The sequence below is a fragment of the Canis aureus genome, chromosome 30, assembly GCF_053574225.1.
Source record: "Canis aureus isolate CA01 chromosome 30, VMU_Caureus_v.1.0, whole genome shotgun sequence".
NCBI lineage: Eukaryota > Metazoa > Chordata > Mammalia > Carnivora > Canidae > Canis > Canis aureus.
Genome location: NC_135640.1, coordinates 11,104,640 through 11,130,272, shown reverse-complemented (window position 1 = coordinate 11,130,272; position 25,633 = coordinate 11,104,640). Strand labels below are relative to the sequence as shown.

At 35.3% G+C, this 25,633-nt stretch overlaps 1 long non-coding RNA gene across 4 annotated transcripts in view; it reads right to left on the bottom strand.

Annotated features, from left to right (window-relative positions):
- The window catches only part of LOC144301585 (uncharacterized), a 74,666-nt gene extending 50,226 nt beyond the window's left edge, over nt 1–24,440 (bottom strand). For 2 of the 4 annotated variants that reach the window (XR_013368349.1, XR_013368346.1), the window contains exons 1-2: nt 24,269–24,440; nt 24,033–24,150 (exon numbers count right to left, since the gene is read on the bottom strand). This is a non-coding gene — a long non-coding RNA (uncharacterized LOC144301585). Of the gene's footprint in view, nt 1–24,032; nt 24,223–24,268 lie in introns of those variants that run through there. The other 2 variants (XR_013368348.1, XR_013368347.1) reach the window with 1 other exon arrangement.
- Nucleotides 24,441–25,633: the final 1,193 nt, after the last annotated feature.

The window sequence follows — 25,633 nt, the reverse complement described above, 5'->3', positions numbered from 1 at the left end:
AACACTCTTCTGCATCGTCATATAAAAAGGTATATGCATAGTGCATGCATATTAATATACACATTCTTTATACTTTTATACGGGTACATAAATTTTACTTTATGATGATCCATAATTTAACTAGCCCCTTCCTGATGGAGAGTAGTATATTAAATATCATTTAATGTTTAAAAATTACTACAGTGGAAATCTTCAACATGTTATTTCCTAAGAGTGCATGTAGACATACTGGTCAACCTAGACAACCTAGAAACCTAGGTTTCTTCTAGGACAACCTACAAGAAATAGATAAATTCCTAGAAACATACAACCTAGCAAAACTGAATCAGGAAGAAATGGAATATCTGAATGACAAATGCCACGTAAAGGGACTGAATCAATATTCAAAAACCTCCCAGAAAAGAAAAACCCAAGACCAGATGGCCTCACTGATAGATTTTACTAAACATTTAAAGAAGAACTAATGTCAATCCTTCACAAATTCTTCCAAAACTTGAAGAGGAAACACTCTCAAGCTCATTTTATGAGGCCTAAATTACTTTGAAATTAAATCCAGATAAGGACATTGAAAGTAAACAAAACTACAGGTCAATATCCTTGATGGATATAGAAACAAAAATTCTCAACAAGTAACTAGCAAACCTAATTCAGTAGCATAATAAAAGGATTATATACTATAATCAAGGAGAATTCATCTTTGGGATGCAAAGATGGTCCTACATACCCAAATCAATAAATGTGATATGTCACATTAATAAAATAAGAGATAAAAATCATATGATCATCTTAATAGATGAAAAAAGTATTTGATAAAATTAAACATCAATCTATGATAAAGCCTCATCAAATTAGGTATAGAAGGAATGTACCTCAACATAATAAAGGCCATTCATGACAAGCCCATAGTTAACATCACACTCAATCATTAAAGGTTTAAACCTTTTCCTCAGACAATAATTCCTATTCACATCACATCTATTCAGCACAGCATTGTAACTCCTAGCCAGAGCATCAGGCAAGAAAAACAAAATTGGAAAGGAAAAAAGTATCTCTATTTGTTGATGACATGAATTTGCATATAGGAACTCCTAAAGACTCCACCAAAAAATTATTTGATCTAATTAACAGGTTCAATGAAGTTTCAGGACATAGAATCAACATACAAAAAACAATAAGGTTTCTATATACTAACCATGAACTATCAGAAAAATGTAAAAAAATCCTTTTTATAATAGCATAGAAAATAATATTTAGAAATAGATTTAACCAAAGAGGCAAGAGATCTCTATAATGAAAACTGTAAGACACTGATGAAAGAAATTGGAGAAGACAAAAGTAAATGGAAAAACTTCCTGTGTTCATAAGCTTGAAGAATTAATATTGTTAAAATGCCCATACTCATTAAGCCATCTGTAGATTTATTTCAATCCCTATTAAGATTCCAATGAGATATTTTACAGAAAAAAAATTCTAAAATTTTTACAGAACCACAAAAGATCTCAAATAGCTAAAGAAATTTTGAAAAAAAAGAACAAAGTTGGAGGCATCACACATCCTGATTTCAAGTATATTACAAAGTTAGTATTCAAAATAGTATGATGCATAGAACATGATGCATAGAAACAGAACACAGACCAACAGAACAGAAAGCCAGAAATAAAATCCATGTAATATGGTCAACAAACATTTAATAAGCAAGCTAAGAATACCCAATAGAGAAAAGATAGTTTTTTCAATAAATAGTGCTGTGAAGATTGGACAATCACATGCAAAAAAATGAAACTGGATACCTATCTTGTATTACTCACAAAAATTAATTCAAAATGGATTAAAGACTAAAATGTAGGACTAGAAACAACTAAATCCTGGAAGAAAACATAAGGAAAAAACTTTTTAACATGGATCTTGGCAACGATTTTTTGGATATGATATCCAAAGCACAAGCAACAAAATAAGAAATAAATAAGTGAGACTATATCAAACTAGAAAGCTATTACATGGCAAAGGAAATGATCAACAAAATGAAGAGGCAACCTGTGGAATAAGGAGAAAATATTTGTGAACCACACATGTGATAAGGGGTTAATATCCAAAATATATAATATATAAATATATATAATATCCAAAAATATGTAATCATCCAAATAAAAATGGGTAAAGGACCTATACAGATATTTTTCCAAAGAAGACATACAGATGGCCAACAAGTACATGAAAAAGTGTCAGTATCACTAATTATTAGGGGAAATGCAAGTCAAAATCACAATGAGATATCACCTCACATTTATTTGAATGGCTATTATCAAAAAAGGCAAGTGATAACAAATGCTAAAGAGGATGTGGAGAACAGGAAATTTTGTATACTATTGCTGGGCATGTAATTGGTACAGCCGTTATGAAAACAGTATAGCTGTCCCATTAAAAATTAAAAATAGAAATACCATATAATCCAGCAATCCCAGTTCTTGACATATATCTAAAGGATACAAAATAATTATCCCCAAAGCTATTTGCATGCCCATATTCATTGCAGTATTATATGCAATAGCCAAGAAATGGAAGCAACTTAAATGTCCATTGGCAGGTGAATGGATAAAGAAAACGTGAACGAATGTTATTCATTCATAAAGAGAAGAAAATCTTTTTCAAAAAATATTGTCTTTTTAATAACTGAAGATTTATCAAACAAGGGTTTTGTTATTTTAGTATCATTATTTTTTAGTTTCAGGTTTAGAATTTAGTGATTCATCATATATATATAACACTCAGTGCTCATTACAATGAGTGGCCTCCTTAATACCCATCACTCATTTAACCCACCTCCCCACCCAAACCCCCTCCAGCAATTCTCCGAAGATATTTGCAAATAACCTATCTGATAAAGAGTCACTATACAAAATATATAAATAATTTATCAAAGTCAACACCCCAAAAATAAATAATCCAGTTAATAAATGGGCAGAAGACAGAAGCAGACATTTTCCAAAGACATATATATGGCTGGCTAACAGACACATGAAAAGATGCTTAACATCACTCATCATCAGGGAAACACAAATCAAAACCACAATGAGATATCACCTCACACCTGTCAGAATGGCTAAAATTAACAGCTAGGGAAGAGAAGGAAATCCTGTCATTTGTGACAAAATGGATGAAACTTGAGAGCATTATGCTAAGTGATATAAGTCAGAGAAAGACAAAATGTCTATATGATGTCACTTTTATATGAAATCTAAAAACAAAAACAAAACTCATAAAAACTACAATCAGATTTGCCAGATTTGTAAAGTGGGGGAATAGGAGAAATGTGTGAAGATGGTCAAAAGGTACAAACTTCTGGTTTTAAGAGAAGTCCTGAGAATGTAATGCACAACATGGTGACTGTGGTGGACAGTATCATATTTTATATTTGAAAGTTACTAGGAGAGTAAATCTTAAAAGTTTCCATCACAAAAAAAATTTAACTATGTGAGGTGATGGAATGTTAACTAAACTTATTGTGATCATCATTTCAATATGTACAATATATGTACATATATATACACTTTTATAAAATCATCATGTTATGTACCTAAAAGCAATACAGTGTTGTATGCCTATTATACTTTGATATAACTAGTGAAAAGAAATAAACTAAAATTAAAATTAAAAAATAAATATACATCTTCTCCATTTTGAGATTTTCAAAAACAGATAATGTTATTATAATTAAAGATAAAATATTTTTCCAAGTCCCTAGGTAAAGAGGTACCACAGAAATAACCTCCATGCTGTAACTTCATCTTCCATACCACCATAAAATTCTCATAAAGATTTCTGAAAATTCATTGCATTTTAAACATATTTTTGTTTTTAATCCCAATTAGTTAATTTAGTGTTGTATTAGTTTCAGATGTATGATACAATGATTCAGCAATTCTATACATCACCCACTGCTCATCAGGACAAGTATACTCCTTAATCCCCATCACCTATGCAACCCATCACCCCACCCACCCCTCCTCTGGTAGCCATCAGTTTGTTGTCTATAGTTAGTAGTCTATTTCTTGCTTTCTCTATTTTCCCTTTGCTTGTTTCTTTTGTTTCTTAAATTCCACGTATGAGTGAAGTGATATGGTAATTGTCTTCCTCTGACTTATTTCATTTCACTAGTTCCATTAATGTCATTGCAAATGGCAAGATTTTATTCTTTTTTATGGTTGAATAATATTCCATTGTGTGTGTGTGTGTATACCACATCTTCTCTCTCTCCCTCCCTCTTCCTCTCTCTCTCTATATATATAGATATTTGTATATATATTTATACATATACAGATATATTTATATATAAACTTAGGCATATATGGGGATCCCTGGATGGCTCAGTGGTTTAGCGCCTACCTTTGGCCAGGGCATGGTCCTGGAGTCCTGGGATCAAGTCCCGCATTGGGCTCCCTACGTGGAGCCTCCTTCTCCCTCTGCCTGTGTCTCTGCCTCTCTCTCTCTCTCTCTCTCTCATATGAATAAATAAATAAAGTCTTTAAAAAAATAAAAATAAACTTATGCATATGTAAATACACACACATATATACATATACGTAAACATATATGTACACATATATGTATATGTATATATACCCCATCTTCTTTATCCATTCATCAACTGATGGACACTTTGGTTGCTTCTATATCTTGGCTATTAAAAAATAATGTTGCTATAAACACAGGGATGCATGTATCCCTCTGAATTAGTGTTTTTGTATTCTTTGGGTAAATACCTAGTAGTGCAATTGCTGGATCATAGGGTAGTTGTATTTTTAAATTTTGAGGGAACTCCATACTGTTTTCCACAGTGGTTGCACCAGTTTTCATTCCCACCAACAGTGCAAGAGGATTTCCCTTTCTCCACATCCTTGCCAATACTTATTTCTTGTGTAGTTCATTATAGTCACTCAAACAGGTGTGATGTGACACTTCATCATCATACTTTCAATTTGCATTTCCCTGATAAGTGATGATGAATAACTTCTCATGTGTCTATTTGCCATCTGAATGTCTTCTTCAGAGAAATGTCTGTTCATGTCTTCTGCCCAATTTTAATTGCATTGTTTGGTTTTTTGGTGTTGAGGTTTAGAAATTCTTTTTCTATTTTGAATACTAATCTTTTATTGGACATATCATCTGCAATTGCCTTCTGCCATTCTGTAGGTTGCCTCTTAGTTTTGTTGATTGTTTCCTTAACTGTGCAGAAGTTTGCTTTTTTTTTAATTTTGATGTAGTCTCAATAGTTTATTTTTGCTTTTGTCTTCCTTACCTCAAGGGATCTATCTAGATAAAAGTTGCTACAGCCAATGTCAGAAAAGTTATTGTTTATGCTCTTTTCTAGGTTTTTTTTAATGGTTTCCATCCTCACATTTAGATCTTTAATCCATTTTGAATTTATGTTTGTGTTTGGGGTAAGAAAGTGTTCTAGTTTCATATTCCTTCCTGCTTTCTGGAAGATTAATTGACCATATAATTGTGGCTTTATTTCTGGATTTTCTATTCTGTTCCATTGATCTATGTGTCTATTTTTGTGACAGTATCATGCTGTTTTGATTTTTATAATTTTGTAATATAACTTGAAGTCTGGAATTGTGATGCTTCCAGCTTTCCTTTTCTCTTTCAAGATTTCTTTGGCTATTTGGGGTCTTTTGTGGTTCTATACAAATGTTAGAACTGTTTGTTCTAGTCCTGTGAAAAATACTATATATATTTTTAAATATTGAAAGGAAATCTAATTATAAAATCATTCACACATTGGTCTATACATTATTAAAATATCAAGAAATATGTGGAACTTTGTCCTCATAAGTTCAGATCTATATAGTAGAACACCATAAACTAAGGGATTTACCCACAACAGAATTTAATTCTCACAATTATAGGGGCTAGAAATTCATGATCAGGGTGCTGGCATGGTCAGGTTCTGGTGAGAGCCCTCTTCTAAGCTGTAGACTGCCATGACAAGGAGCTGAGAGTTCTCTGGTTTCTCTTTTATAAAAGCACTAATTCCATTCATGAGGACCCCAGCCATATGACCTAATCACCCATATGACCTAATGACCAAATACTATCACATTAGGTATTATATTTCCCCATACAGATTTTGGAAGAAGACAATCAGTTTATAGCAAGTCCACAATTAAAACACCACTAAATTAGTTATTTCAATACTTGAAATACACTCTTCAAATTTTTCTTATCAATTAAAAATCATTTAAAAGTCATAGGAATAGGTTCACATTTACTTAGGAATAGATAGGTAAGAAGAAAAAACAGAGATGCAAATACTATATTCAATGTCATTGGATAGTTCACAGAATAATAAGGAAACTTAATACAATCAAATCTCCAAAAGTACAGAATTCTGAGATTTATAAACAGAAGTACTCATTTTCAAGTTCTTTAAAATTAAATATCACTCTACTTAAGATTCTTATCCTAAAGAGAGAAAGTCATATTAATTTAGGTTTTATTTGGCTTAATAACATGTCAGTTCTCATCCTCATGGCCCCAGTGCTATCAAAAACTAAAGAACTAAGAAACGGCATAACTACCATGAAAGAGTTGCTATACCACTAAAAGAAATCCAAGTGTTGCTGATTATTAACATGTTTACAGAAAGCCTTTTAAAATAGTAATCTGTAATGTATAATTTTGTATATATATATATGTATATACATATATATACATATATATATATATACTCCCATTTAGAAAGATTTCAGACATCTATGATTATCAGTTTGGTTCATTTCTCAAAATGATGTTGCAAATAACTTTATCAAAAGTAAGGAATAATAAAAAATGCATTTAAATTTTTGCTTTTAGATAGTAATTTCACATTTTTCATGTATATGAAAGAAAACCACAAGATTAATTTCCCTACCTTCTCTTGACATGAAGGAAAATCTTTGTGCTATGTCTTTAAAATTTTCACAACATATTATCTTTGTTTTCATTTTAATCTCCTCTCATATACATTTATCAGAGGTGATATAAATTAATACATTTACTATTAAGTAACTCAAACATATTTTGGCAATATTATTGCGAAACAAATGTTTCCCTGTTACAGGATCAGCTGATGAAAGCTTAGAGTGATTCATAAGGATTGCGGTGCTATTGATTGCAATGTCAAATGGTGATGTCCAAAGAGCAAACCATGGAATTAATCACTATCAAAACACATATTTTTGGTGTCATAATCAGAGTGGGATTACATAAATACCTTCTATAATTTTCATACTATAACTAGATAAGGAAGAAAAAAATTGATACCATTACTACTTATTCTAGAAGTCCTGGTTTATCATCAATAAACCTCTCAAAGATTATTTATTTTTTAATTTTTTTAATACAATTTAGTTAACATATAGTATATTATTAGTTTCAGGGATAGAACTGAGTGATTCATCAGCTGTATATAATACCCAGTGCTCATTATATCAAGTACCTTCCTTAATGCCAATCACCCAGTTACCCCATTCCCCCACCAACCTCCCCTTGAGCAATGCTCAGTTTGTTTCCAGAGTTAAGAGTCTCTTATGCTTTGATTCCCTCTCTGTTTTAAGCTTATTTTATTTTTGCTTTCCTTCCCCAATGCTTATCTGTTTTGTTTCTTAAATTCCACATATGAGTGAATTCATATCATCATGTTTTATTAAGACTTAAAAGATAATGTCTTTATATTTCATAGTATAATGTAATATCCACTTAAAACTCATTATTACTAAGCATATAAAACATCAACAGCTAAACCGATACAATGACATTTGTGTTTAGAAAACAAGATGGTAGGAAAGCATAAATATATTGGCATAATATGTGTATCCCAAATGTTACTCTAGAACTATATTAAAGAGTGATGGTTATAAGAAGATTATTGAATAAAAACCATCAGAGTGCCTTCTTATCAATTAATTGACCCCTCTGATACATGCTCTGTTTAGAAATCATTACTAAAGGTTAATGGTTATAGACACACTACAAACTATTTTATCATCATTTAATTCGCCATTCTGAATATGGTATAAGATGCTGAGAGTAAAATGGAGTAGAGACTATATTAAAAGCCTAAATTTTAATAAGCTATATATAAAATAACTAATTAAATACATTAACTTCAAGGTTAATGTTGAGGCCCCACTGTAAAGTGTTGGAAATACAGCTTTAAATGTTCTAATTAAAAACCTTTTCAAAAAAAAAAAATAAAAATAAAAACCTTTTCAGTCAAAGTTATTTCTTTAATAAGAAGTTTAATTTTATAGAGTAGTACAAGGAACTAAATTAGAATTCTGATTTCATACACACCCATACACACAGAGTCAGTCATATATACCTTATTAGTAACTTGGGCTTCCTGTAACTCTATGCTATCTAAACTTTATTGTGAAAATTAAACATGAACACAAAACTCATTTTTTCAAGAAAAGTTATGGGTAGGATAAATATCAAGCTTTACATTATGAAGCAATAATTTTATGAAAGAATAAATTACTTTTAATTTATTTTTATTTTTTTTACTTTTAATTTATTAAAAGGAATTACTTTACTACTCTGATTTTTATAGGCAGAGACTTAATCCTTAAATATGTTATGACATCTCTGTATCTTCAGGTTTTTATATTAGCATTCTCTGAAGAAAGTGCCTGGGGACTCTGCATTTTAATGGTGACAGATCCAACTCAAACTAGCTGAAACCAAGGCAAAGGGGGGTCTGTAATGAACCAATGGCCAAAATGTAGCTCAGCCTTGCAAATATATAATCTATTCTTGAATGTTGTCGACTCATCCTTTCTCATCTCTAATGCCCTCTGCTTTAGCTCTAGAGGCTTCCTCTAACTAGAAAGAAAACATGGCTTTTAGCATTTCCTGATTTTTAGACTTTATAGTTTGAATAATGTGTTTAAATGAATAACATGTTAGTATAGAAATCTCATAGAATTCATTGTCAGTATAAAGCCAATGGCCACCCATCCTTTGGTCAATCAACTAATTATGCCTTGAGTGAAGCAGGGAGCATCCAGCTCTGGCTGGGGAACAGATTATATTATACTAAAATCTTAACCCACACAATAATCATGTGATTGAGGAGGAAGTAATCCCTAGTCACAGTATCAGGAAGTCCAACAACTAGAAGAAAATTAGGAAATTTGAATTAATCTATTTCAGTTGCCCATTTAAGAAACTTATCTCTGGAAAATTTTGGCAATAGTCCCCTTGACACATTTGAATGATTCCTGTAATGAAAAATGTATTAATTTGTTAATTATTTCTTGCTTTCATGTTCTAAGTGAGACTTTTTATAAAAGCTTAACCTACATAATTTCCATTTCATTCTTATAGTATGGGTTTATCATACCTTCCTCCCAGCAGACCTATAAGGATTAAGTAGAATAATATAGCAGGACACCAAGCCCCCAAAGCTTCTAAAATTGTTAGTTCCTATTTTGTCAAAAAGCCCTCTTATGTTCTGCTACAAACTACCTTCACCTTTTGTTCACTCTATTTCTATCTTTGAGATCTATGCAAACTACATCAAAATTCTTTTCTACATAATAATAACGCAAATATTTGAAGATAGTTAAAAAGTTCTCTTTCAATGTACTTGGTATTTTTTTAAATAAATGCAAAATTTTATCTGCATTTAAAATTTTATCTTGCTGGGCTGCTTGAGTGCCTTAGTTGGTTAAACCTCTAACTCTTGGTTTTAGCTCAGGTCATGATCTCAGGGTTGTAGTATCAAGCCCCACATTAGGCACCATGCTCAGCATGGAGTTTGCTTGAGATTCTCTCCCTTTCCCTATGCCCCTCCTCTACTCATAAGTGTTCTCTCTCTTTCTCTAAAATAAATTAATAATTTTTAAAAAAAATAAAATTTTATCTTGCTATAGTTAACCTTTTATTGTAGTGTGTCTGGATTTTAACTATGGATTCTGGTATGCAGAGTACCACCTGTCAGTCTCAGCTTTGTGTATTTGATAACCCTAACTTCCATATCATTATCACATTCATTAGTAATAAATACTTAAAAGTGTGGAAACAGGACAGACTCTGATCTTCTCACTAAGGACTTTATCAAGCTTAACATCAATACACACACTCTGGATAAGTATATTAATAATCTACAAGGCCACTTATTTTCTTGATATTCTACCCCACATCTTTTCATCATGTCCAAAAGTTGAAATGAAAGGCTTTAACCAGGGCTTTTCTGCTCCCAAGATTTATAGCAAAACTAAAGTAATGTCTGTAAGCCATGTCAATGCAGGTCCCTTAGCATTTCAAGATTTCAGTCTGTTTTTTGTTGTTTTTATTTTTTTAAGATTTTACTTATTTATTTGAGAGGGAGAGACAGACAAAGGGAACATGAGCAGCCAGGAGGGGCAGAGGGAAAGGGAGAAGCAGATTCCTCGTTGCGTGGGAAGTGGGCCATGGAGCTCCATTCCAAGACTGCAAGATCATGACCTGAGCAAAGGCAGATGCTTACCCAACTCAGCCCAGCACAGTGGCCTGCACCTGTAGTCCCAGCTACTGGGGAGGCTGAGGCAGAAGGATAGCTAGAGTTCTGGGCTGCAGGGCACTATGTTGACAGGGTGGCCTCACTAAATTTGGCATGGATATGGTGACCGCCCAGGAGGGGAAGACCACCAGGTTGCCTAAGGAGGGGTGAACCAGCCCAGGTCAAAATGGAGCAGGTCAAAACCTCCATGCTGATCAGGAATTCAGTCTTAATAAGATCAATAATGTATTATTTGTTTAATAATCAGACTTGCAGTGAATATCACAGAGCTCAAGAGCTAAAAGAAAGATAAGCAGTATTATTTTCATGCAAATTCCATTTGTCTTAAATGAAAGAACTGCCAAAAAGTAATTAAGGCTAGTTTTCCCCAACTAGTACTCACTGAATTCATGTTGTATCCTAGTAATCACTACTCCCTGGTCTATCTCCTCCCATAATCTCCATCAATTCCTTCTGAATTCTTTAGCAAATTGATAATACTAAATATTGGATGATAATATTGTTTCCTTAGAAACAATGTTATAAATAATACTTAAGTTCACAACTTAGCCTTCAGAGACCTAATTATCTAAAATGTTGATTTTTTCTACCTTTGCTTACCTTTACGTTTAGTTTTGCTAGGTATTAAGATCCCTCCCCTGAGAACCTTAAAACATTCTAATGATAAAGCAATTGAATGCAAAACAATTAAGTCACAGCCTCTATGGAGATCATTTTTAAAACTCTCAAAATTGGTTCTAATGTACAATCTCACTTGAGAACTACTGATGTCACCATTTCCTAGATTCTAACACTAGAATTATGGGAAGAACATTCTTCCCAGCCTAAGGTAAATTTATTTTTTTTAAAGATTTATTTATTCATGAGAAACAGAGAGAGAGATAAGAGGGAGAGACAAAGACATAGGCAGAGGGAACCTGATGCAGGACTCATCCAGGTTCCCAGGATCACAACCTGAGCTGAAGGCAGCTGCCCAACTGCTGAGCCACCCAGGCGTCCCAAGTCCATCTTTGACTTTTTGCAAGCTCTTCCCCCCCGCCTTCCCTTAGTAATACTATATCCAGGTAACCAATCTTCATGTCTCCTCATAGCAAATGGCCATTTTTAGTTCTACAGGTGATTTTTTTTTCAGCAATACTTATTTTATTCCTTCCTCCTCCACATTCAAAATTATCATCCCCTCTTAATGCCCAAAATATGTGCTTTGAAAGTAGCTTGTCTGTGAAAGTAGCTTGTCTGTTACTCAATTAAGGTAAGGAGCTTGGGTCAGAATATAAATCTATCATGTCATTAAGAACACTATTTAGTTTGCCTTTTATTCTTTTAACATCTTTCTTCGTAAAAGAAGATGGGCATTTATTTATATCCTGTACATGTTTCTTATCTCATTATAGAAGAAAAATAGTTTCAAGACTGCTAGAGGTCCATGGCCCTGCCCCCCAGTGTTACAGCATCATTAATCGTTAGCTACTAAAAATAGCACCTGGGTAGTTGAGCACTGGCCTCTTGGTTTGGGCTCAGGTCATGGTCTGCTGATGGGGAGAGATTGGCCCTATATTGGGTTCCCTGCCCAGCACAGAGTCCACTTCCCCTCTCCCCCTCCTTCTGCCCCTCCCTTCACTCATGCACATGCTCTCCCTGACTCTTACTGTCTCTAAGAATAAATAAATAAATAATTTTTTTAAAAATAAAGAAACCATGATCTGTAGACCAGCAGCATCAGCAACACTTGGGATTGTGAGAGAACCGCAGAATCTCAGGCCACATCTGAGTCAGAATCTGATTTTTAATAAGATCCCCAGGAGATTCATATGTACAATAAATTTTGAGAATCAGTGGCCTACAGTATACCTTAAAAATGAAACAAGCTGATAGGAAAAGCTACACATACATTGCTGGTTTACATGCTAACAGAGGAATTGTATTTCCTAAATATAGTAGAGTAATGGCATAATATTAGGAGGTATGAACAGAACACCATTTTTTTTTTTTTTTTTCAGAACACCATTTTTATACATGAAGCATACCAACTGTTCTACTTATTGACCATGTGACATTAGGCTAGTAATTCATCATAATGAGTTTCATTTTCTTATAAAATGAAGTTAATAATACATTTTGGGGTTTTCATAAGAGTTAGTTCTAATGTGAATAAAGCACCTAGTACAAGGCTGAGGCATTACAGATGCTAAATCTAGAGTTTCTTATGATCCTGGAAAGTAAGCCAATTTGGAAGACAGGCCCCAAGCAAGTGTAGTCATTTGATTTATCATTCAGGAGTTATGCTGTCACTTAAAAGCAGTGAACTGATGTTCAGGAGATAAGGATTCTAGTTCCAGTTTGCCATTTGCCCAGCAGGCTGATCTATGATCGCAGACCTAAATCTCCATTGCTTTAGTTCTCTCATTTATAAAAAAAGAGTTTAAAGCAAACAAATGTGAATGTCAAATGACATTCACATTTTTTTGAATCTTATAATTAAGCAATAGTTTACCTCTTTAATTATATTAGTAGTTTCTTTCAAATATGTTGAGTTATATTAAATTTGATCTTGAAAACCTGAAATAATTTAAAATAGCTAGGAATCTGTAATGATTCTCTTAACCCTTAATTTTGGTCTACTCTTTTTCTATCTGGAGGTTATACTTACATGATAGGAATGATATAGCCAAGTACCTGAATGTATTGTTTTAATTTCTCTGTCATATCAAAATTACAGAATTTATCAAAACAGTGGGCCATCTCTCCATTTTCCAGAATTTTATTAACACGTAAACTTCATGTATATATGGGACACACTCTGGGAAAAATGAATAACTTTCTGAGGCAGCCTAAGACACTAGCTTAAGTACCATCTTCACCTAAAGACAAAAGAAAGTTGTGGGGAGGCCAGCTACAGTAAGGTTACCAGGAAAAGTCAGATTTTCCTTGTAAGGTAAGAGTAAGATTTCTTATGCAAACTTAAACAGAATCTTCTCCACTCTTAAGATTTTCTTGTGATTTAGAGTTGTCTTCTCTTCCTCTACAAAGAGATACCCTTACAAATGGAGATCTCCTTTGTAAATGTAAATTTCCCTACAACAGATAACTTCTACTTTGTTTTCAGAGCTTCCCCTGTGTCTGCTCTTCCTCAAAATAATGCTTATGCCAAAGCAGCATATTTTGAGGTGAATATTCTCATACCATTTTACTGTATTATTCCTATTTCACCCATCTACTGTCTGTAGATTCTTTTCTGCCCCCAAGAATCCACAAGTATCATGAATTGAAAGCAATAATAGGGCTACAGTTTTTAGAGTCTAAGAATACAGGGTGTTGGGGGAGACTTTAAATGACAGAAAAAGTGAGATATGATATAGATATTTATTTTGCCAGGTGTAGAGAGCAAGATGGAATCACTCATGTCAAGCAGGGTCCTAAGCAGTTAAAAGCACTGCAACTACCAGGTATCACCAAGACGAGCATCAGCTGATGATACCCCAGAACTGGTAATTAGCAGAAGCAGAGTGGGTCTGCAGGAGTCCAAACCTGATTAAACCCCTTTAATAAAGGAGGATTTTTACAGCAAACTGTCAGACTCCTCAGATACTCACCAGTCTGACCACTTCAAAAGGGGAGCTGCCACAGAAAGCTCTGCCTGATTCATCTCTGAAGAGAACACAAATCCTTCACTGCTTGAACATAATAAATAGTTAAGTGCCAAGAGTAGACCCAGACCAAACCACGGCCTTATCTCAACCGCACGCCCACATATTGACTTTAAGTTGGGTTCGTTAACTTCCTACATTCTGTGTTATCCTGTTTGTTATCCTGTTTGACTTATCCTGTGTTCAGCTTTGTGTGCAGTGTAAAAAGCCAAGTTAACCATGTAGTGAAATGTTATTGAGTTTGTAATCTTGAACCTGCTGTATAACTATGTTAACCTTGCTTTATGACTAAATAAGATGACGTTGTGGAAAGACACAGCTCGTGTGCACCTTCATAGTGTGCTCATTACAACTCACAAGCCCTCTAAAATTTTCTGATCAGGATGCATAAGCCATGGCTCATTGCTGCTCATCTTCCTATTGACCAAAGCAAGTCACATGACCAAGACAAAAAAACTGAAGAAGAGACAAAATTATATCAAATACTGCTATCTTCTATGAGAGCCACAAAAGGGTCATGACTACAAGAGTCCGGAGAAACTAAGGCAGGATTAGTAATACATAAAGAAACAGTGAAAACTGAGTCTAAGTGATCTATTTTTCGGGACATCTGGGTGGCTCAGCAGTTGAGCATCTGCTTTTGGCTCAGGGCATGATCCTGGAGTTCTGGGATATAGTCCCATATCAGACTCCCTGAATGGAGCCTACTTCTCCCCCTGCCTGTGTCTCTCATGAATAAATAAATAAAATCTTTTTTAAAAAAAAGTATGATTTTAGACCATATGTCATTCATGAGAGTTCCTATTTAATTACTATATCTTGGATTATATATATTTATGTATTTTTATATCATGCATAACTTTAGAAATTTGATGACTAATATAAAATGTGAAATTCTTCTAATGTGCTACAACTTTTTTTATACATTTGATTTATTTTGTTTTTCACAAGATCACAACAATCTGTATCGCCCTGGTACTACATTTCTGTGTTAAAGATAATGATGATGAGTTAAAACTATATTAAGCATATATTTGTAATATTTGTATGTATTTTTAACAGAATAATTCCAAGGTTTCTATTTAATGAATGATTGTAAGCTTGGCTTATGGCCTTTTTGCAAGTATAAATTTTAGATATTTTTTTTCTTTTATTGTTTGTAGTATGAGTTTAGTACCTTCGGGAAATCTTTCCAGTATAATTTCGGACACTTCAAAATTTTTATCCTCTCTAGTCTCTAAGTTCCTTGAGGGCAGCTCAATGTCATCCAAATATTTTTATATTTCACACTGTGATACAAACCCCATACATATTAGGAGTTCAATGAATGTTTGCTGAATAAGTAAATAAATTAATGAATATTATCTAAACTCTTAGGATAATGGAGGAAGAAAATGGGTCTGAACACAGTTAAGAGATGTGCCTTTGTTGCCTCACAAGGATGACAGGGAAGCTTGATCTTATACTTTAGGATTTTCTTCTACTGTAGTTAACTAGATCTAGATGAATGCTACTGTAAACAATAATGGTTAAAGAGGTAAACATAAATAGGTATGGCTGAGTCTACAGAATATGTAATAAGTGAAAAATCTAGTGTCAACTATAGTTTACCTTATACGTAACAGTCTTGAAAAGGTCATCTCCCGTATTGACTAAAATTTCTCAAGAAATCTCATTATCTACCCTCTGCTGGATGGAGAACCAGAAAAACTGGTGGTATAATTTAGTCCAAGACTGAAGTCCCTAAGAATTGGAGGACTGCTAGTGTAAGTTCAGACTTCAAAGGCCTGAGAACCATGAGTTGTGATATCCAAGGGCAGGAAAAGATGGAGAGAATTCCCCTTTCTTTCTAGTTTTTGTTCAGGCCCTCAATGGATTGGGTAATGCCCAGCCACATTGATAATGGTAGATCTTCTTTACTTAGTCTACTGATGCAAATGCAAATCTCTTCCAAAAACTTGCAGATACACCCAGAAGTAATGTTTTACCAGCATTCCAGGCATCCCTTAGCCTAGTCAAATAGATACATAAAATTAACCATAATACTTCCCAAACTACTAAAATCAGCCTCATTATACAGCCAGAGATGCTACCACAAGCTAATTTCCTTGAAAGTCTGAGCCGCAGCTGCATAGAGCTCTATACCTCTAAATTTCTAGCTTCCTTATACATTTAAATTCAGGCAAACTTAAAGTAGGAAATGTGAGTTTATTAGAAGTTAGGATGAGGAAGAACAATAATGTCAAAATGAGAGAAAATGCAAAAAAAAAAAAAAAAAAAAAAAAAAAAAACCCCTGAAAGCAAGCCTTGAAGTTCTGCTCTCAGGGTATTTATGGTTGCCTAAAGGCGCTGATTATCCTTATAATGCACACAAATAAATTACTAATGTTTTCCAATTTTATTGTGTGTTGGGCAAAAAATAATTAAAAAAATATATATATATATGGATATATATCCATCCAATTCTGACACCAGTTCTGATTTGTGTGTGTTTTCCCCCACACCACCAATAGTTCTCCAACATCAGATGGATATCCTACAATCTAGCTCAATTCTGACACTACCTGGAGGTTAAGGGCTCAGTTTTATAAAACTGTTCCCTCAACCCTACTTCAGATGCCAATTGCAAGTCCACATTGTCACTCATGCTTCTGACCAAATCAGCTAGAGATCGGAGGTTCCAATAAACTTGGAGGGTATGATTAATTTGCTAGAGCAGCTCACAGAGAAACTTCCATTCCCTCTCCAAGCAAGCCACTCTCCCAGGTCCTTCACCTGCTCACCATCCCAGAAGCTCTCCAAACCACATCCTTTTGGGTTTTTATGGAGGCTTCATTACACGCTCAAGACTGATTTAAATCATTGGCCATTGCTAATTTAGCTAAACCTCTACCCTTCTCCCCTTCCCAGAGTTGGGGATAAGATTGCAAGTTCCAAACATCTAATCACACGGTTGGCTCCACTGCCAACCAACCCCCTTCATCAAGTGCTTTCCTAAAGTTAACTCACTAATACAACAAAAGACCCTTTTATGCTTCTCATCATCTAGGAAATTCCTGGTATTTTAGGAACTATGTACCAGAAACAACAGTGGATGAGAAACAAATATAAATTTCTCATTATCAATCACAATATGACAATATTATATATATATATATATATATATATATATATATATATATACAATATTAATATACAATATATAATATTGGAGTGCCTAGGTTGCTAGTAGGATAACTGGCCAACCCTTGATTTTGGCTTAGGTCCTGATCTCAGGGTTATGAGATTGAGCCCAGTGCAGGGCTACCCACTCAGGAGGAATTCTGCTTGAGATTCTTTCCCTCTGCCCCTCCCCTCATGCTCTCTCACTCTTTCTCTCTCTAAAATAAAATAAATAAATCTTAAAATACATGGATGTACTATAACCATGATTCTAATTACATATTTGGCTATGTATTTCCATTATGACTGTGTTCTACCAGATAGGAATCATGCTTTACATATCTATTCCTGCAACACTGTCCGACATGTAGCTGGCATTCAAAAAATGTTTGATAAATGAACAAAAAACTAAAAATTAAGTTGTTTCATGGCCACTGGCTCAGTATATTGACAAAGTATGTATACTGAAAACTCCACACAACAAGTAGTATATAAAACTTTCCATGCTTAGTTTTCCATGTTTAAGAGTTCAGGTTTTCTTTAAGTTATTTTCTATTTACACAGAGTTTTTGCTACCATCCCAAAGCTAGGGTTTGGGCCTTATAATCTGATCTGGGGAAAAAGGATTAAGAAATAAATAGGACAGGTAACCATTCAGTGTACATGTCTACTGGAAATGTACCTTATGTTAACTGTTGAATTATAAATGTATTAGATATTTATTACATTCTTGTCTTCTTTTTCAGAACTTAGTTATTTCATGTGATTTTTCTCTCCAATTCTTTGAATCCTAAAACACAAAATCTTGGATTTGATCTAAGTTTACTCAGTGAATCACAGTGTTTACTCCAAGAATAAAATAAAAAGTAATAAAAGGACCAATGAAAAACACTTATTGTACAATCCCTCTAAATGCTAGAGAAACTAGACCTTTATGCTTTCTGAGATCAAGAAATTTAAGAACTAAGTATTTCTGGGTATGTTTATGGTCATATTTTTGGTATGTGAAGAGACTTCCAAGCATATGTAGCACAACAGCCGAAAGACCCTGTATAAGAAATGGAGAAAGGGGGAAATTCATGTATCAAAAAGGAATTTTTCTAATATCACTTGATCACTTGGATATAGTGAGGCCTGAATCTACCCATTCAATTCCAAAACTATGCTGCTAAATGAGTTTATAAATTTCTTTTGGGGCTACACTGGTTTGAGTTTGTTCTTGGTTCTGCTATGACTTTTCACCATACCTCCTCTTGTATCTTTTCATTAGCACTGCTCTTGTAGAATTAATAACATAATTGATATGATTTCACATTCTAGAGCATGGTTATTAACATTGAAGATTTTTTTAAATCCATAACTCAGGCTTCAGTCCAGAAAGACTAAACAATACTTATTAACCACTAAATTCCCATAGAACCTATTGTTAAAGGAACTTCCTGTCTACTCTTGGAACAAATGCAACAATTTCACACGTACCTTGGGGAGATGGATTGCCAGCTTAAATCTTCATCATCAAGAGGCAGCTCCCAGTTTCACACTATAGACCACGACAATGATAAGGAGAGCATAGAAATTTCTAGTATGTGACTCCAAATCTGCATTCTTGTAGTTTCTGACTTATGTTTGACAACTCCTCATATAGTCAGATACAGCTAATTTCTTTTCTCTTGTGTCTTCTTCTGAGTTAAACTTATTTCCTCAACTACTTCTCTTAAATAAAATTGAGACTACCTACTATTTTCCTTTCTTCCCATGGATGCTTTCTGTTTTGATTAGCTCATTTTCCCACTAAAGTGTGTTATCTTGAATCAAAATCAATTTGCAAAATGTTTTTCTGGCTGGCTTAGCATATAATGAAAACATTCCTAATTGTGACTATAATACAATACAATTATTGGTGCAGTCTCACTCTGTGTTATATTTTAGAATTTTTTTTAATACTTTTGAGCTGTGGTCAACTAAAACCCATAGATCATTTACACACAAATTGCTACGAACATTGAACTTTATTGACATGATGATGTAGAAAACTACCCAATCTATCTACTTGCTTCTCTGCATATTTTGTTACTAAGCAGTGCAGACCAAGAAATCATAAACTGTTTAGCACTATTATTTTGAAGGTCCTTAGCAGAGTATTTTACAAAAACAATTTAATCTAAGTTGACTGAAATAATTATAGGAAGCATACAGTAATCATACAAATGGCTAGTGGATTGCCTTTTCATTCTTAACTAAACTGTGTAGCTCTATTTATTTCATTAAACGAATCAAATAGGTTAATACCTTTGTAGAGCCCAAATTTCATGTTATAATATATTCTGAGAGCTAAATTTTCATTAATATATATTTTATATGTTTTCTGATGGTAAAATTTAAATATACTAATTTAGAAAATTTGGAAGGGACAAAGACAAGAATTATATATTATTATATAATCTTTATAAATTATTATTTATAGCTAATAGGGTGGAATATTTTGTTTTAATAATCAGTCATTAAGAGTAAGTCATTTCAGTAAATCCAAGGGGGCTGTAAAACAAGACTTGTGGCTGCTCTGGGGGCCTGTTAGTATAATTCCAAAAATGTCTGGATAACAGATCTTTTTGTCTAAGTCCTGGGTGAAGTTCAGGGAAGTCTTTGGATCTTTTGTTAGTCAGTGGGAGCTGAGAGTGACAAATGCAGGCTGACTTCATGTCTGCATGCACTGTACTCCATGCTACTCTGTAGTCCTATTGTATATCTCATAATACCAAGATTTATGAGGTGTACCTGGACCAGCTGAGGCAGTTCCTGGCACAAAAATAGATCCATCCCTGTGCTGAATTTCATCAACCTAATGCATACCAGGTTGAACCTGGATGGTAGCAGTGGAGCATCCAGATGGCCTGAAGTGATCTTAATGTCTTAGACCGTGACCCACAGCTTGTATCTCATGGTCATGTGTTTTGGGGGCCAGAAATTGACACCTCCTTTGGAGAATGTTTCTGGTCATGCTGTTGTGTCTCCTGACCATGCTGACTTCCTTCTGACACTTTCACATTTAAACCTTATTTTATTTACATTTGTGGGCTCTACATCTTTCCCTTTTATTAATATAATAAGCTCATAATGAAAATTTTTTTATGTAGTAGCATGCATTTGTAGCCTAAAAAGTACAGCTTGCAAGAAATGAAAAATAAGTTTTTGTTTCTTATGTTATTGGCCAGATAACAGGAAAATGTTTAAAATGTGTTAATAAAAGGACACAAAGTACTTCACGTAAGAGGTGCCAAGAGGCTTCCAGTACCAGAATATTATGTACTATTTGAAGTACACTCTTGAAAGTTCTACTCTATCTAGAATAACACAGTATTGGAGAAATATGTATTCCCCATAACAAAGTAAAGAAACCTTGCACAGAGAAGGCATCCTTTGGAGATAAGAGGTGTGGCTTCCCAAACATGCCATTCCACTGAGGCTTTGTCTGACAAAGAATATATATATATATATGCTTGTATTTTTGTATATGAATCAGGTGAGTATAATACATTGCAACTATACTGTCACATCTCCAAACTTCTGGTCTCTGTTCTCTTTCTGGCTTCTAATGTTGTGTGTTTACAGTTGAGGCCAGCCTAATTTATCTTCTTCCTTTGCAGATTAAAAAAATGTTTATTCCAGTTTAATTGTATTTTATTTATGCTCAAAATTCATAGTTTATATCTGAATTTCAATTTTACCTTATCCTTGGCTATTCCTTTCTATATTTAGAATCTGGCATTACATAAATACAGGAATTTTGCCTTTTACTATATATTTAACTACTGAGTTTGTTCAACTTCTCTCTTCTTTTGACATGAATACTAATATTCAGAACTTGGTATTTCTGATTTCTTTTAGATATCTTTATCATCTCTTCCATCATAATTTTTAATTTGTATCTTTTCTCTATCATTGATTTTTATTGACATATCTGTGTTTTATTTCTTCTAATGTAAATATTAATTATGCTATTCATCTATAGTTTTTTTACCCTTCTTTATCTCATCTATCTTCAATTTTATTTTGCCTCACGATAGCTAGCACTTTCTCTAATTTTGTTGGTCTCCTTCTCTTTGGTCTCTCTATGAATCTAATTGACAACATGAAGTACACGCTTTCTAAATATTTTGCTGTTGTCATTCTTCAACTTGAATATTATTTTCTCCTTTGCTGATAATAAACATTGTCAGAGATCACACTCTTACTTACTTTCAGTGCTCTGATACTTCAACCACAAAGATCTCTCCTAGTCAGAGTTTTGTCCATAAACAAGGTGAGATGTTGTCCTTGTTTCTCCTAATAGTATATTTTGATATTAAGAAGTACTCCCTAACATAATAGCCTGGAAGACTGGTAGACATGTATAACTCATCACTAAAACCAGGTAGCAAGAACTATTTCATATTGTATAGTTGTTGGATTAAAGAATAATGCTTTGTTTGGACTTTCTGGCTATCCTTTTTTTTTTTTTTTTTTTTTTTAAAGATTTTATTTATTTATCCATGAGAGACACAGGCAGAGGGAGAAGCAGGTTCCATGCAGGGAGCCCAATGTGGGACTTGATCCCAGGTCTCCAGGATCACGCCCTGTGCTAAAGGCAGTGCTAAACTGCTGAGCCACCCAGCCTGCCCGACTTTCTGGCTATCTTAAACAGTCTGAATTCCTCCAATTAATGTGAGAGAGGAAGAGGGAGAAAGAGAGGGAGAGAAAGTGGGAATAATAATCAAGAACTCTCAGGAAGTAGCTTTCCTACAAATTTTCCCCACATAACATTCTTTACACATACACAATCTGTATGACTTAGGTAAAATTGCAAGGCCTGTTCACTAATGCTCTGGCTCTGCAGTATTTCTGTGAATCATTATCTAAGAGAGGATGGAAAAAATAATGTTATAGTTGCGTAGACATGAGGAAAAACAAACAGTAGATCATAGATAGTAGCTCCCAATAGTAAAGTGACACTTTTCTGGTTGGTGTAGACCAGGAGTTTTTCACTTTTGTAGATATATTTAGTTTGGTATGCATAATTCTTTCAGATTTTTTTTAATGCTTTTAGACAAACTATTTATCCACTTTTTTAAGAGCCCAACTTCCCTATGGATGAGAACAGAGTCAGACTTGTGTGTTTCTGTCACCTTCCTGACTCTAGCAGGCATTTGAATTTACAATCACAGGATAGATCTCATGTCTACAAAAGAAGTCCAGCAAGTTTAATTGTGATTCATCCAGAGGATCAGTATAGTTCATACATTTGGATAAATTTTGTCTTATAATTCCTGAAAGTATTTCCCAAATTATAGGAATATTACTCTAAGTTTTGTCCTATACTGAGGTACTACAGCTATTTCAGTTGGAAAATTAATTTAATCATAAACTCAAAAACATATTTGCACTTTCTGATCCAATCAAATTATTTGATTCCTTTAAAGTTGCTTCAAGATAATTCAGTCTAATCTCTTCATTTTATAGATGCATTTCAAGAATCTGAAATTACTTTGCAAAGTTTATATTGTTTATGAGACTTCTAACTAGAAGCCAATATTCTTTCCACACTTCTTTTTTTTTTTAATTTTTTTTTTTAATTTTTATTTATTTATGATAGTTACAGAGAGAGAGAGAGGGAGGCAGAGACACAGGCAGAGGGAGAAGCAGGCTCCATGCACCGGGAGCCCGATGTGGGATTCGATCCCGGGTCTCCGGGATCACGCCCTGGGCCAAAGACAGGCGCCAAACCGCTGCGCCACCCAGGGATCCCTCTTTCCACACTTCTTTGCAAATCCTTGATATTTCATATTAAACTTGTTATTTGCCAATCTTGTCCAGAACATCTACTTTTAAGTTCTTTTAACCTATTTGTTTTCTTGTTCATGAAAACCGTCATTTGAAAATTCACATAATTATGATAAAATAAAAACAATTTTAATCTTGTTTTATTTTTAGATTCGATTTCTAATGCACCACACCAACCACTTATTGTATTTATTTATTTTTTCCTAAAGTGTCATATAATCAATATCTTTGTGATCATTGAGACATTTTGTGGGTTGTGAAATACACTTGTCTAAATCCTATGTGGAGGCCGAGAAAAATCAAGGCCATCCCACCTCAAGTTTAGCATTAGCACAAGTCCAGCCATCCCAGGCCACTGAGAATAAGAGCTGAAATTTACCTTACTTCAGTTACAGGAAGAAAACAGTTTACAGCTTAACATCCTAGAAAGCCCCATATTAGAATAAGAAGAGCCCAAACCAAGGGCAGGAAGCCCCTAGTAGAATAAGAACAGAGCTCAATGCCCTTGAAGGCCCCATATCAGAATGTAAACAGAACTCGAGAATTTCCTCCACCCCTTCTGAAAATCCCCTAGACCAGCCTATAAAAAACCCAGCTGTAGCCCACTTCGGGGTCCAAGTTCCTGCTCCGCTGTGTCAGGTACACTTGGACCCAAGCTCGAGCTTGCTAATAAACCCTTGTGTGTTTGCATCGGTGTCGGCTCCTTGGTGGTTTCTCGGATTCGCAATTTGGGCACAATATTTGGGGGCTCGTCCGGGATCCGAGAGACCTCCAGGACCCTATCCGGAGGGTTTCATGCATGGTGAGTGCACTCAACTTTTTCCACCTTTTGCGCGCATATTCTCTGAGAGCTCTACCTGTAGGGATTCCAGTCTGTATTGGGTCGGCATCGGCTTAGGTGGACGCGCTGGCGGGCTGTCCACGGGGGTCTTGAGGAGACGTCCCTTGCCCCCACCGGCAGGACAGGGTCCTCATCTGAAAGAAGGATGGAGGTCCTCATGTAAGGAGGGCCGGCTGCCAGCCCTCCGGGTTGCTTTTTGTTTTGTCTCCGTGGCTGCACTGGAACGTTTGTCTGTTACTGTGTTCTTGTTACCTGTTTGCACGCTCATCTGTGTTACCTGTTTGCACGCTGGTCTCTGTTACCGTGTTCTTGTTAACTGTTTATGTGTTTGACTGTGTTGTTAACTGTCATAACTGTCTGTGCCTTGGTGTGGATGGGGGACGCAAACCACACCCTTGACCCTTATGCTCTCCCACTTCTCGGATGTTAGGGAAAGAGCTCGTATTCTGAGCATAGACATACGGAGAGAGAGAGAGATTCCAAATTTATTGCATGTCAGAATGGCCAACCTCTGACGTGGGATGGCCCCGAGAAGGAACTTTCCACCTACCTATTATCTTACAGGTTAAGGCCATGATCTTCAGGGACAAACTGTATGGCCACCCTGACGAGGTGCCCTATATCCTGGTCTGGCAGGACATTATCGAGAATTCCCCTCCTTGGCTAAAACCACTTTTACCCCCCAAAGCGCACAACTCGGAAAAGGTAAGGAGAGACTCCGGGTCCACCGCCAGACTCTAGGGCAGGTCTCCAGGCTGCCGCGCACAAGCCTACCAATCTGGCCGAGGTATGGTTATGGAAGACAGGGTAAGGACGAGAGTCCAGCAGCCTTCCTAGAGAGAATACTAGGAGAGAAGAGCTTGCAGGACTTATAGTAGCAGAAAGAGTCTAGCAACAAACCAAACTAAGTGACCAGCAGACCTGAAACCTGGCCAAGATCCTGCTGGCCACAACCATGGACGACCCACAGGAAAGACGGAGGCACCTCAAGAAGCTGGCTTCAGGGACAGGTAAGGAGGATGGCCCTGGTCCCCGTCGGGAGCGCCCTAAGCTGAACGAAAACCAATGTGCTTATTGCAAAGAAGAGGGCCACTGGGTGAAAGACTGTCTTAACAAAAGACCTAAGGCCCCTGCCAAGATCTTGGAGATGGAGGACCTGGATGACTAGGGGAGTCAGGGTTCAGCACCCCTCCCCAAGTCCAGGGTAACTCAGAGTAGAGGGGCAACCTGTTGAATTCCTAGTGGACACTGGGGCGCAACATTCGGTTTTATTACAACCCCAAGGGAAATTGGCAAACAAGACTTCATGGGTGCAAGGGGCCACAGGCACCAAATAGTACTACCCGAAGAACTGTGGATCTCGGCATGGGCCCAGTATCCCATTCCTTCATGGTCATCCCTGAGTGTCCCTACCTGTTGTTAGGATTTGTTCACCAAGATGGGGGCACAAATTTGTTTCCACCCTGAAGGGGCAAAAGTCCTAAACAAGGAGGGGCACCTTATTCAGGTGTTTGTCCTGAGTTTAGAAGACAGATATTGTCTCCACCAAATGCCCTCAGCCCCAATGACTGACATTGACCTTTGGCTGCAGAATTTCCCCAAGCATGGGCAGAAACT